Source organism: Pteropus medius, unplaced genomic scaffold (genome assembly GCF_902729225.1).
Source record: "Pteropus medius unplaced genomic scaffold, Ma_sr-lr_union100, whole genome shotgun sequence".
Taxonomy (NCBI): Eukaryota; Metazoa; Chordata; class Mammalia; order Chiroptera; family Pteropodidae; genus Pteropus; species Pteropus medius.
The window spans coordinates 11,507,512-11,519,713 of NW_024346062.1; the positions used below are offsets into that span (position 1 = coordinate 11,507,512).

General features: G+C 36.8%; 1 pseudogene; it reads right to left on the reverse strand.

Moving 5' to 3' along the window:
* Positions 1-1,504: 1,504 nt before the first annotated feature.
* LOC120612594 (protein lin-28 homolog A-like) lies at positions 1,505-2,373 on the reverse strand (annotated as a pseudogene).
* Positions 2,374-12,202: the final 9,829 nt, after the last annotated feature.

Sequence of the window (12,202 nt, forward strand, 5' to 3'; positions counted from 1 at the left end):
GGAAGCAAGCCTCTGAGGAGTCAATGGGGAAGAGAAAGAAAAGGGAAGGAATTTATGTACCTGACTCCTTCCAGTCCCACTGCTCAAGGTTCACCTCACAGAGAGCCAATTCCTCAAACTTCTAGGTTGCATCTTCCAACCCTCTAGTGGCCACACAGAAAGCCATGTGGTGAGGATTTTCATCAAAATCAAGTGGAGGGGAAAATAAGACAGGCAGACTGTTGATCAAGAAAGAAAAGGAAAGAACAAGTAGTTCACGGAAATTTGAGACCCATTAAAACATATCACCCAATGTGTTCTCTGCATTTGCCCCGTTTCAAAACACAGTGGTAGGTTTTGGGCAATCTCATAGCATGCAAACAAAACCCCCTTTTCTCCTTTAGCTACCACGACACTAATCACTGCTGCAGCATGGCAGGACACTGGCCGTGGTTCCCACAAAGAAGCCGCTGCTTATGATCTCTCTAGAAGCCAAGGAGGAAAAGCCCAGAATTTTTAAAGGTTAAGGAATTTAGTTTTTGCTTCATATATCCATCCCTAGGCAGCTCAAAATGGGTACAGAGTTATTGGTGTTTAACCTCGTCAACTCATTTTTTACAAACACATTCACTTACTACGTGTTGTGCACCGTAGGCCTAGCCCAATCCAATGAAGGGTGGATCTGGTATGTAAAGCAAATCTCAAATCCTGGGATTAGAGGCCTGGAATAGGAATCCTTTATTGCACATATATAGATAACCCTCACCTAATCTTGGTATCCCCTCTGTGCCTTTCACCTGGCCCAGCTTCTCCTAACCTCTGTGTTGCCTATTCCTGTTCAGACCAAGTTCCAATCTTCCAATCGAAGATCAACCAGTTAAAACCTAGTCTTCCATGAAACATTGAAGGTAGAGGGGTTTCAAGAAGATAATATGGCAAAAAAGCCAGCTCTAATTGGCAAAAATGAGGTAGTTCAAAATGCTATACACTCCAAATAATTGTTTTCCGTGGTGATAAAACAACAAAAAGTATTCCTGCTCTGTATACCTGGATCTGCTGCCCACTTATCCCTGAGATTGCTTAGATACCTGAGAATACAGTGCAGAAATGAGGGCCTTAGATTAAAATACACTAAAATACGAAAACAGAATATTTATATTATGAAAAAAAGTTAAAATGCACAAGTGAGTGCAGGTGGCATCCAGGAGAAAGTGGGACCCATGGTGCAGTTATCCAAAGGACCAAATGCATAAAATCATATTGACTCAGAATGGGGTGGGAGTGAGCTTAGGAGCAGCAGGTCTGTAAATCTTCCCCCAACCACCTCTTTTGCCTATCATCACAACCCATTGCTTGGGACAGTTTTCAGCACCCCAGCCCAAGAGTGAGTTAAGAGGAGACAAGATGTAGAAAAACCCTGCCTTTCCCGTGAGAGATTCCCTCCCATAGAATGTAGTTGTTTGTAGGCTTGGTCCATCAATCTGGTCTCCTGTTTAATATTTTCACTCTGGCATGAGAAATATTATTACATATGCTTTTTTAAAAGGAAAACAACTTCCCTGTCCAACTCACTTTCAAAAGCTGGAGATTCTGGGGGTGGAGATGCAGAAAAAGCATGCAGGAAGGGATTTCTACCAAAGTTCTCACATGCACTTGGATAGAGCCCCTTGCCAAAAGGGAAGAGGGAGTGAGGCTGTGAATCCCAGCCTGAGGTACACGGTAGTGCCAGCTGCCCCCTACCCACCATGTCCCCACTTTCTCCATTCTGCCGATTGATGCCTACTCCTTGAAACTGCCTGATAGCAAAGAGAGAGTTTCCCTCCCCCATGCACTGGGCCTCTGGGTGCAGGAGAGGACTATGGGTCTCTTCTTCCCCCCAAAATAGGCTGGCTTTCCCTGTGAGCTGGGCACCTACTGGACCTTAAATGGACATGAGGCCATCATATGGCTGATGCTCTGCCAGAAGTTTCTTAGGCTAGGGTGGCACTTGCATTTGTTGGCAAGGTGATCTAGACCTCCACAGTTGTAGCACCTGTCTTGCTTTGATCTGCGCTTCCGCATGTTCTTTCCTTTGTGACTCCCTCTCACTCCCAATGCAGAACACCCCAGCAGGGCTGGTGAATCGGATAGATTCCAGGCCCTTGGTGGACTTCTTAAAGGTGAACTCCCCTGCCTCACCCTCCTTCAGACTCCTGAAGCACTCCATGTGCAACTTACTCTGGTACATAAAGACATCCACTCAGGGGTCTCCCATGACCTCAAGGCAGGTGGTCAGGGGCAGGAAGCCCCTGTGCATGTTGAAACACCTGTAGATGCCAGCACCGTGGAAGAGCTGCAGCCCTCCGGTGCCTTGGCACCACTACCTGCAAACTGCTGGTTTAATGCAGAGTCCATGGTAGTAAGCAAAACCCATGGCCCCCGAGCCCCAGACCAGAAGACTGAGGTCCCAGAGAATTCCAGAGGCAAAAAAGGCCGATTTTGCATCTTTTTAACTTAACATTATGTGTTGAACATTTGCTTGTATATTAATCTCCAAAAATAACAATTTAAATGGTTATTTAATGTATCGCCATTATACTAATATTCCATAACATATTAACCATTGCTTTATTAGATACAAGTGGTTTCTGTGTTTTTATTATTAGAAATAATACTATGATAAACACTATTATCTGAATTTTGATGATTTTCTAGAGATCGATTCATAGAAGGATAAAAGATCAAAGAATATAAATTTCTGGAGAATTATTAATATGTTATTAATATATGTTGCCATCTTTTGTACGTGTGAAATATTATATGTATTTACAATCCTGTCAGCAGCATATGAAAATGTTCAGCAGATCTCACAGATTTTCATATTACACTAATGTAATAAAAGTCCAGTTAACCAAAAAATCACCTAACTCCAAATTTCTATCAATTTTAAATTTCTCCCTAACCCACTGAAATCCTAGAATAGGGAGGGGAAGCAAACATAAACAATTTCTGGTCCTCCCTCTCAGAGTGAGTTTTGTGGCCTTCTGCAAACTTCTTCCAGTAAGCTGCCATTAAACCCTCCCTTTATTACCTCTGTTAATGGTAGTTGAGTCTCTGCAGTGTCCCTTTACCCCAAAAGTGGTTCTGTGAAATGGTGGAGTCACTTATGAGAAGACTCAGGGAAGGCTTCCTTCCTCAGGGTTCCCATTGGTCCTTTGCACCTCATGGAGTCCCAGTTTACTCTCTACTGGGCCCTCTCTCCATCACTGTGCTGCTTTCAGAACTCTCCCTACAGAGAGCAGTGGCCAAGTTCTTTCTATATATAGCCTTTGAATTCCAAGAAATTGTAAAACTCTTCAAACGCTTCTCTTGAAGGCAATTCTCTTTACTTGATAGGAGGTAAGGGAAAATACAGTGAAGAGGAGAGGATTTTAGGAGTAAATGGTCTTTTCCAGTTTTTCTCTTTCATAACCTAGAAATGATCAACAGGCTAAAGTTGTAGAAATAGTTTCATCGTCTTGGCATGTGCTGCAGAGATTATACAGAAACTTGCTTCGGATGTGAAGGGTTTTAGTACAAATTGAATTGAGACTTCTGCTTTAACTCCAAGATAATAGGAAGGGTAACATTTAACCTTATCTTAGATATGTGGGTAGTACTTATTTACATATATGTGATACCCTGTATCTCTACATTACATATCAATGTATTCTGAGTGTGGGCATCTGTGTATCATAATACAGAGATAAATACATTTGGAGAAGGCAAGGAAGAGCCCAGGACTGGGAAAAGTTATCCAAACCCATACACTATCTAAGGCCTAGGATACAACTTTGAGGCAGCATTAAATCTTCTTAACTTAATTTTAACTTTTACATAAATTAATTGTAACATTTTTAAAGTTTATCCCTAGTACCTCTATCTGTAGTTACAACTGTCACATATCTTCAGGATCTAACTGAGCATGTTAAGAATCCCATGAATCTTTTTCTCTGGTCTCAGTTCTAACAGCATGCTAAACTATCTTCTAAGGATACTTCTTTAGATGTTGGTTAAAGTTTGAAACTTTAAAGTGAGAAATCCTGAAGAAGTGTCATCTCCTAAAATTTCCCTCAAGCTCTGGGTAAATTCAGTTCAAATATCTAATTTTTAGAAGTCCATGCATTATGAGAAGTATCTTCCTGAGGTTCTAGTGCCTATAAGAAAATATCAGTGCAGGGACATTCCGAAGGTTTGTATTTGACCTTTCTTTGGTTTTAATCACTAAAGTTCTTGACAGCTTAATAAGTTGAAGGTGCTGGGTCACAGTCTAACTTAATAAGGGCTGCTGCAGAGACTGGTCACCTCTGATTGTTCCCATAAGTCTTAGCACATCTGGTACACTGTCCTTTGGTGAGAAATGTTTTCCATAACTTTCCTCTTGTTCACTACCCTGCATATAAATTGTTTTTATTAACTTGAGAATGATACAGCGCTGTATATATGTGTGAGCTTTTGCCATTTTCAGCTTTCTCCTACAGAAAGAGAGTTGATTGTTTTTTCCAAAAAGGAATTAAACACTGTTTATCACCAGTGTCTTCTTTTCTCCTTTTCTACTCTTATTTAATATGGGTCAAACTAACCTTCAGTTTGACATGAGATTAAAGAATTAAACATTGTAATAAGACTCTTTGAGACAATCTACAATATGTCATAGTTGTGGGAAGAAAAGATCCAGATAAAAACAATAGATCGCTTTTGAAGACTTTTCTGTAGGACAACATATACAGATGTAAATATCTAGGAGTATTCAATTGTATATGGAAATATATGTAGTTAGATGATTGGCACATTCCTTTTTCTGGAATGATAAACAAATTGATAGACAATCTATTCTGTTTTATTTCAGTGTATTTTACAAATCTAATGAAAGTCATATTTCTTCTTTCTTTGCAATTTCCATATGGATAATAGCAGCATGGAAGTCGATCCAGATGGATAAAACTACAGTTTTATAGCATGGTGCTACATCTGTATCCTCCACCTTAACCTTAGTCATGAAGAATGTATCTCAGGACCATTATTGTGAAGTAAAGAAAATTGAGGATCTTTATAAAGACAGTGGACCAAAGACAATATGACTATATTTTTATTAAGAAAATTCTGCAGGTGGAAGTAGTTTGTGCTGGAATTCATCTTATCGCTATGAAAGCCAAAATATTTGCATACTGAAGTCATCTGCCATCCCATCACTGACACTTATCTTTTGAACAAAAACATTGCTTGAATTTTTCTCTGATTATCCTATCTAGACTGAATTTATACACAAACACCATATTGTTCACATAGTATTACATGAAAAATACAAAAATGGAAAAGGAAGTAGCTAGATAATGTCAGAGGATAGTTAGTCATTCTATTAGACGCAGATAAAGACCAGTTCTGGTCACAATAAGTGAGTTCCACAATAGAATAGTTAGAATTTCATCTGTATCAAGCTAATAGCAATTTTGAAAAAGGTAAAGGTGATGTTCTAGTTGTGTTATTTTTAATTCGCATATTGAAATGTTGAATAAAACATACCTAAATTTTTTTACATCATATTATACGTCACTTATGTAAATCTCTATACAAAACAATGGTTTTGCCATGTCACTTTAACATTAGTAAAACTAAACTCCTTTTTGTATTCTTTCTCTCTTCAATTACACATTATAATTCCTTCAAACACCCAAGGGCTCAGGGTTTTTCTGTTGTTTATTATTCACTTCAACCATTCTTTCAGAATTTCCTTTAATTTTACATCATACAACTCATTTGTAAAGGAAGCTTCATGTGACTCCAATATAAATTTCTTTGATTAACATTTTTACCAGCTTTGTCTACTCACATGAATCTAGCTACCAGATATATCTACATGCATGTATCACCCAAATCTGCTTGCTGTTCTTGTTCTCTTTCATTCTTGTTCAGTGGAATGTCTCACTTACATCCTTATCTAGACAATATCAAATGTACTTCTTATAGTTTTTTCCTACACCCTATGAGATCACCTTCTCCACCGCATTTTGGCTACCCAATCGTTTAGCTGTCTAATCATATTCAGACCTAATATTTCATGTTTTATATAGCACTGTCCACATTTCCACATCTTATTAAATTATCTCTTTTTCAGACTTTAAGGAGATCAACATTAGATATTCACAGAATCCTAGGGTTCTAATTTGTAGTCATAATTGTATAATAATCAATTCTGAAAGATGCTCAAAGACCTCCTATTCCATCTTCCACATTTGCAACTAAAGAGAAATGCTCTAGGTGGCAAAGACAGGATTAAAACAGCAATCACTAGATTTCAAGTTCACAGCTCTTACTGGAACAGTTTGCATTTACAATCCATAAGAACTGATGCAAATTAGTCTTCTGCAAATTAACAGTCTTAAAAATGTCAGTACTCTCTGCACTCCTGTATTAGGGTTCTCTAGGGAATCAGAGTCAATAGGATATATATATATATATATATATATATATCCTATATATTTTATATATCTATATATATTTTATATATATATAAAATATATATAGGATATATATATATATATATATATATATATATATCTCCATATATATATATTAGAGGAGGTTAATTATAAAAATTGGCTCGCATGATTATGGAGGCTAAGAAGTCTTATGATCTGCTTTCTGTAAGCTGGAGAACCAGGAAAGTTAGTGGTATAATTTAGTCTGAGTTGGAAAGCTAGAGAACCAGGGAAGCTATGGCATAACTCCCAGTCTGAAGTGGGGCTGCTGGTATAAGACCCAGAGTTGGAAGGCTTGAGAATCAGGAGTTCTAGTGTCCATGTTCAGGAATAAATGGACATTCCAGGTCAAGAAGAAAGAGAAAATTCACCTTTTTTCTACCTTCTCATTCTATTTGGTCTCTCAACCAATTGGATGATGCCCATCCACACTGGTAAGGGGATGTTATTTACCTACTTTACTTATTCAAATACGAAATTAATCTCTTCCCAGAGATACTCTCACAGAGACACACAGAAATAATGTTTTCTGGGTATCCCTTAGTCCAGTCAAATTCGCACATACAATTAACCATCATGACTGCTCAGGTCTTCCAGCATATCCCAAGTCATGTAGATGTATATTGTATTTCAAAACTTGTCAGAACGCTCTGCCTCATCCTTTACTTCATTAACTCGTTTACTATATCTCTCGAGCCTACTTTTCTCTAAAAGTCACCCTTTAAGCCTTCTCTTCCAAACCACTACAGTCATTTTAATTTCAAATGCCTCCATTTTAAAGGTTTCTAAAGATTCACTTTCCTTAACTTCTCAGAATAGGTAACTTTCTCCATCAGTCTTGATAGTGTCATGCTTCTGATGATAAAAACCATAAATATTTTTAATGCCTCCTATGAGTCAGTCACTGTGGAAACACTGAAGATATGTATCAGGCACTCCATATGTACCCATTCAGGTACTCTCTGACTCATTTATTGCTTGTCCCAGTGCTCACTGCATGACTGGCTCTGAATGGGCTCTGACCAACTACACGCACATACACCCTGACAGCACTGTATTTCAGGCTCATAACATCACTTCTCCCTCAACTCACTATGGCCTACTAGTAGGGGAATAGTTTCTACAACCAAATAATAAAGAAAGGAACTTGGGCTTTTTTCATGTATTGGTGGTAGACAAAAAGGACTACCATTCCATTACATTTCCACTTACAATTTGTCTAAAGGACAGTGCCAAGGGAAATCCTACCAGCAGGCAGAGATAAGAACACTACACTTAGTTATTCACTTAATATGGAGGGAGAAGTGATCTAAAGTATCTTAACTCATGGATAGTAGAAATTCTTTGGTTGCTCAGTTCCAAGCAGAAGAACAAAGTTAGAGGATTGGAGATGAGAAAGACTTGACTAGAGATATTGTGACATTGTGATTTATGATAAGAATATATATTCCTTGTATAAAAACTCTTGGAATTTCCTAAGTGATGAGTGTGATAACGATGTCTTTTATTAAGTTAATGTAGTGATTTTTGAAAAGTACTTAAGGCTGGTTGGCAGAGGAACCAACCATGTGGTTGGATGTTGGAACTTTCAGTCTTGACACTGCCCTCATTTCTGGGGAGAGGAGAGGAACTAGAGGTTCAGTTGATGGTCAATGGCTAATAGTTTAATCAACCATGCCGATGTAATGAAGTGCCCATAAACACCCAAAATGATGTGGTTCAGAGAGCTTCCAGGTTTTTGGTGAAAACATGGAGACTTGGGGAGATTGATATACTCAGAGTAAGCATGGAAGCTCTGTACCCTTTCCCCATACTTTGTCCTATACATCTCTTCCATCTGGCTGTTCTGAGTTATATATATACCTTTATAACAAACCTCATATCTAGTAAGTAAAAGGTTTCTCTGAGTTCTGTGAGTTTATCTAGCAAATTAATCAGATCTATGGAGGAGGTCATTGGAACCTCCGATTTATTGCCAGTTGGTCAGACTACATTTTTAGAAACTTTTAAATAGAGTGAGATAAATTAAAAGCCTGGTAGACAACCTGGACTTGCAATTGGCATTTGAAATGGGGCCAGGGCAATCTTGTAGGACTGAACCTTTAATCTGATGCTATCTATGGATAAATAGTATCAGAATTGAGTTGAATTGTAGGACAACCAGCTGATATCAGAGAATTGCTTATGGGTGTGAGGGGGAAAAATGCACATGCTAGAATTGCATTATTATATATACAAATGGACTTTTGGAGTAAGCATGAAGTATTAGATCTTTGTGTCTCCTGTTATTCATACACACACACACACACACACACACACACACACACACACGGCCCACCATGGAGTAAGCATTCAATAACAAGATGGATAAGATGACCTGTCTTGTGGATACTGCCCAATTTGTTTCCTCTGCTAGGCTAGTGCCTAAATGTGCTTGTTCAATAGGACCACGAGCAGAGTGGCCATGGTGGAAGAGGTGAAAGCTATGCATGGGCTCCTTCTCATCAAGGCCAATCTAGTTACTGCCACTTCTTAATGTCTACCAGCAGCAGAGATTGAACCTGAGCTGGTGGTAAAGCATTCTCCCTTGAAGAATTCAAGTGGCACTATGGTTACTAGCAGATGAAATACATTGGACCCCTCAGGGATAAGCAATTACCTCTTACCAAAATCTAAGAGTGGAATTAGCCAAGAGAGATGAGAGAAATATTCCAAGTGGTAGTATCAATATGAGAGAAGTCCTAAAGGTAAGAGAGCTAATGATCTTTTCCAGGAACTGATAATGTTTTGAGTAAAGTTTAGGAAGGTGGTAAGAGATGATGTTGAAGAAAGGAGCAAAGGCCAGATCAATGTCCTTAAAGACTTCTTCAAACCACAGAGAAATTTTTGAATCTATTATCACACTGGTAACATGAAAGAGATAAATCTCAGTTTTCCATGTGTCTTTTTTCTTTTTTAAGACAACTTTAAATTTTAAGGTAATTAATGAGATTCCTGCATTTGAAAGCAGATCTGTTTCCAGCCCTCAAGACATACACCCTTCATTTGCTTGTGTTTTCTGCATCCCTCTCTTTATAAAAGCAATATTGGAGACCTGAGAAATTTATTACATCTTTGAGATTTTTAATATGAGTGGCCACATAGAATTTCATATTTGGAAGGCATTTTAAAGGACATTTAGTTTAAGCTTCTTCTTAGTTTTTCTATTTTTTTTTAATCTCAAAAATGTACTCCATTTCTTATAAGAAATATAAAAATAAAATAAAGAATAATAAATATCAAATCAAAGCTTTCATATAAATAGAGAATCTGCCAAAATTGAATTATAAGCATCTATAATTCAGGGATTGGAAACCCACATGTCTTCAGTTGCCAGAGGGTAAGGAATATGAGTAAAATGGAATTAGTGTACAATGGTAGAGAGTGATATAGAAATTTCAGTTAATCAGGTTGTATGTGCCTATTATAAAGGCATTGAGAATTTTTTTAAATTGAGCTCCAGATCTGTGAATTCATTTATGGTTTTTAACACATGGCACCAAGCTGGATATAGTTGTTAGTTACCAAAATTAGATGATCATCAAAATCACTGGGCAATCCTACTAAAACATTGAAATTTCTGGGGTCTGCCTTAATGTTTTTGTTTTTGTGTAATTTGTTTTTGTTTTTATTTTTGTGTAATTTGCTGTTATTTGATTTGGTTTTGGAGTTTGTCTCTTTGGTCAGAAAAATCATTGATTTACGTGCATTTATTCAGATAATAGTTTATCTAATGTTTAATATATGTCAGGGACTGCTCTAGGTATTAGGAATATAGTAATGAATAAGCCTGTTTTCCTAATCTCATGAAGCTTACTGGGTAACAATGATAATAGGTGTATATCTACTCTTAAAGACAATCTGATAAACTAAATTCTGTTTACCATATTAGCCAAGGGTTAATTAAGGTTTAAATTAGTTATTTAAAGAAAAACTACTGATTAATCTATGAACAAAACAAAGTAAAATGACAATAGTCTTCCAATCTTTTATTACTTCTAATATTTAGAAATAGTAATTCTACTTGATAGTCTATTTATATGAGTCAATTCTATAAATCTAATTTTATAAAATCATAAGGATAAAATATCTCACATAAGGTTTACTCAGTATTAAGTTATTCACTGATGTTTTGATACCATTTAAAACAGGATATAAAAAAACAAATTAAAAATATTTAAGAGAGAAGATTCTATTTTCTTTATTCTATGAACTTAACATAACCTTAATACATACCTTCCCCTTTCTACAGCATTGTCTTCTATTTTGTGTTAATTTTTAAGGGCTACTCATAGGTTTATAATATAGAGGACAAAATAAGTTGTTTAAGATAAGTACTTCGTGGCCTCCTGCCATGATAGAATTTTCCCCAAGAATCTTGCATTTTTTTCTTTTGAGTCATATCAAGTAGTTTCTTTTACTTCCACCCATCCCAGTCCCATCCACTGGGTGGTCAGCATACTGTCTGCTTAAAAACAGCTGGGGGGAAAAAAAACGCCCTGAATAATCTCCATTTTGATGTGAAAAACATAACTCCCAAGAGACTCGAGGCATTATAGTCCTAACTTGCTGACCTTGGCCAACTGTTGTGGCTGCTCAAAAATGAACTAACCAATAAAGAAATTAGAAAAACTCTGGAATGTATCAGGGTTTTTTTTTGACCAGGATAAACTCAATCTAGATGAAGGGAAAGAGATTGTCTATTTATTTTTCAGGGTAATGTCTATCGCAGTGAAGGCCTAGTGAACACACGAAACATCCAGATTTTTTTTTTTTTTTTGGCTGCACATTAATTTCAGGCAGACACTCCTTTATTTGAGGTTCTTTGTGGGCAAGAAGCTACACTGTGAAATTATTCTGGTAATTAAACAAAAATAAAGTGTTCTTTCTTTTGAAGTGGTTAAAATAACATTCTTTAGATATCGAAGATGGAACCGTGCAGCTAGAAATATTGTTACTAGACCTAGTTCTTTCTTCTCATCTATTTTATTTAAATATTTTAATGAATATTTACTACGTGAAAGGCACAAGGTAAAGTGTAAAAAAATAAAATCCTTTGTTAGCTGAGTAATTCACAGAAAATGTATTATCATCACACTTCTTCAAGGAGATTATTAAATTTTTATTTAGGGAAAGAGAACTTGTTGGATAAATTTACATGCATAATATACTTAAAAGCAGAGTACCCTATAGTCACATATGGGAGAGAAAAAAAGCTCTAGTGTTACTATTAACAGAGTTAATAATATATTTCACAGGAACAAGTCTGTTTTTAGGTAGTTAAAGCATAATAGTTCCTAGTTATTTTTCTTTTAAATCTTTCCTGTAAGCACACTTCTGCTTCTTTTGAGATTTAATTGAGATTTAATATTGCCTGCATTGGTTAAAAAAAAAAAAAAAGTCTGTGTTCTCTTCAAAATACCTTTCATTTTGCATTGGCCTGACTTCATTTGATCTCAGTTCCATATTGCTGCTTTAACACTTCAATTCAAGAGCAATAGGTTTACCAAGTAGAAGTACTAGGTATTTGGGGTGGCAGAGATGGGCAAATTTTATTGCAATGTCGAACATAGTGTTGGACTGGTGTGCTTGCCTTCTTTATTGAATTCTTTGCCAGGGAAATCTAATCCATGATAAATAGACAAATGTCTGAGATCACCATGGCTCAATCTCTGATGAGGCAGCTG